The sequence below is a fragment of the Pinus tabuliformis genome, chromosome 4_2 (genome assembly GCF_031772625.1).
Source record: "Pinus tabuliformis cultivar Carrire ecotype Pingquan chromosome 4_2, CPIR1, whole genome shotgun sequence".
NCBI lineage: Eukaryota > Viridiplantae > Streptophyta > Pinopsida > Pinales > Pinaceae > Pinus > Pinus tabuliformis.
This window is the reverse complement of record NC_142304.1, coordinates 764,648,519-764,651,148: the sequence shown is the minus strand read 5'-3', so window position 1 is coordinate 764,651,148 and position 2,630 is coordinate 764,648,519. Positions and strand designations below refer to the sequence as shown.

General features: G+C 37.8%; 1 pseudogene; it reads left to right on the top strand.

The window, feature by feature from the left end:
• Positions 1 to 883: 883 nt before the first annotated feature.
• LOC149171844 (non-structural maintenance of chromosomes element 4 homolog A pseudogene) lies at positions 884 to 1,917 on the top strand (annotated as a pseudogene).
• The last annotated feature ends 713 nt before the right edge of the window (positions 1,918 to 2,630 follow it).

Here is a 2,630-nt window from a genome sequence, read left to right as displayed (position 1 = left end):
CCATCAGTCACACTCTTCTATGCATGTGTACATTACCAAGCAATTTATCATCAATAAACATTGTTGCAAGACAATAATTGTTCAAATAAATTTCTGAGACATTCTGGATATCTAAAGAGATTTCCTTATAAATCTCAAGTTCAGCAAAGCATCCAACATATGGATCATCAAAACAGTGGATCCTCACACTAATATATTCGCCATGGGATTGAGACAAAGATATACAAATTGTAAACGCCCTCATGTAGATGAGAAAGTGGTGTGGGAAACTCTCCACGTTAAATTTCTCAGATTGAAGGGTGAGGGAACCATGAGTACCATTTAGAATTGACATTCTTACCATATTCAAATGGTGTCCTTCTTCAATGTAAACAATTCTTCAATAATATTTCCACTCTCCCACAAGTGTCACTTCTCCCAATCCTCACGCTTAATTGGCACACTGCACCTACGCATTTCATTCGACAATGCATATGTCTTGGGACTTTGTATCCACTGTAGTGGGCCTTCATCCCTCTTTTATTACAAAGAAGACTTCTCAAGGTAGGGGAAATCAACACTCCCTTCCCTCCCTCATTTCAATGCAACACGAAAATATTTTCTTGCTCTCTTTCCATTTCACGGCAGTTTTTCACTTAGAAATCTCAATTTCAAGCCCTTCCTTCCAGCTTTGGTTGAATATATTCATTTCTTTCAACTCCAAAAGCAGGTGATAGAAAGGATGGGTAGAAGGCTTGGTACCCAAGCTAGAGTTAAAGAGGAAGAAACATTGAGTCGGACACTACAAGATTCCTCTCGTGGGGTAAAAGGATCACAACAAGGCCACAGTAAGCCCCTGAGAGAGAAGGAAGATGCTACTGCATGCAGTGGTAACAATCAGAGTATGGCGCAACACTGTATATTAAGGTCTCATTATCATTCCCTCAAGACTTTGATTGTTGAGGAGAGAGAAAATATTTTAAAAGTAGAATCTGGAAAATTTGAGGCTATAATTAACAAAGTGGAAAGCTTGCACAATCTAGTTCAAAGACCTCGTGAGCAAGTTGCAAATGCTGATACACTCTTTGATCTCACATCCACACTCCTCGCTACTGTTAACAAATCACAAAACAATGATGGTGCTACTCCAGTTGATTTTACTAGTAGTGATATTCTAAGAAACTATAGTGACCAGGCATATGGAAGCAGGTCTTTGGAGGGAAATGATGATCAAACCCAAATATCATGGAGAAATCTTGGGCTTTTAGTTGCTTTTGTTTTCTAGGATGTGGTAGGAATTTGCACTATGCTTGGACCAATGGATAATGAACCCAAGCAAAGGAAAGCTATAGTACAGAAAAAAAACAGACTAAGCCGACAGAAAGCACTCAACCTGAAGTAGTGAAAGAGTCCCCAGAAGATGAAAAATCAGAAACATACAAGAATATGGGAAGCATATTTAACATTTTGCGAAAATAGAAGCAAGATGGATTAGAGAATTTGGTTCTAAATAGAATATCATTTTCCCAGACAGTAGAAAACATCTTTGTGTTATCATTTCTAGTAAAGGATGGTAGAGTTGAAATAAATGTCGATGAAAATGGAAAACATTTTGTTGTCCCCAAAAATGCTCCCAGAGCTATAGAAATGGCATCTGGAGAAGCTTCGTACAACCAATTTGTTTTTCGGTTTGATTTTAAAGACTGTAAGTTGATGATGGAAGCTAGTGGTGAGGAGTTGATGCCTCACAGAACCAATCCACTTATGATTCCTTGTTTTGAGAAGGCAACAGAGACTCCTATCAAAGAGATTTCAAGAAATAGGGGCAGAGTGGTACCTGCAGCTCTTGAGGTGCAAGAGGATGAATGTGCAAGTGATGATGATGGTAGAGGTCTTCAAAGACCAACACCGAAGAAGAGAAATAAGTGTCTCCTATGACTTTTGTTTCTTTTTTGGTGCTTTTTGTTGGAAACTATCTTTGTTTCTATCAGTGCACTGTAATTCATACAGGAAGCTAATATTTAATTTAAGAAATCTGGTATATAAACAATGTTATGTTGTTCTCATAATTAGTTATAATTAAGTTGACTGGTAGTGCAAACTCTCGGTCATGTAGTACACCCCTTTAGCCATGGTTCTAAGGCCTGGGCAGAAGACTGGCATCATGTAAAAGGAAATTGTTAATGTAAGATGTCAAGTTTGATCTGTTAAACCATGAGTAGTCTCCTTGTGACAATATGTTGTAATTTTATGTTTGAAAATTATTTTGAGATACCACACAAGAACAAAGTTTCTGATTGTGTAGTTGGTTTAATTTGAGAATACATAGAGATGAGAGTAGGGTAAGGCTAGGAAAAAATAGATGTAAATACAGAGGTTCAAAAAACTAGCTAGCAGCCCTTACCATACCCAAACCCTTTTGTTGGCACTACAGGGATAGAGAGATCCATCCGAAGGCATGTGGAGAATAAGTAGGGATATGCATGCTTTAGATTGACTAATTGCTTTAGTCTGGCTCAAGGAAGCGCAACTAGCAGATGGAAAGATATTGGGAATATATATCTATTAAGTATGTGTATATGAAATTCATTATGTCCCCTTTTGATTTTCAAGGTGGGAGGAATGCAATGGAGAAAGGGAGATTGTGTTTG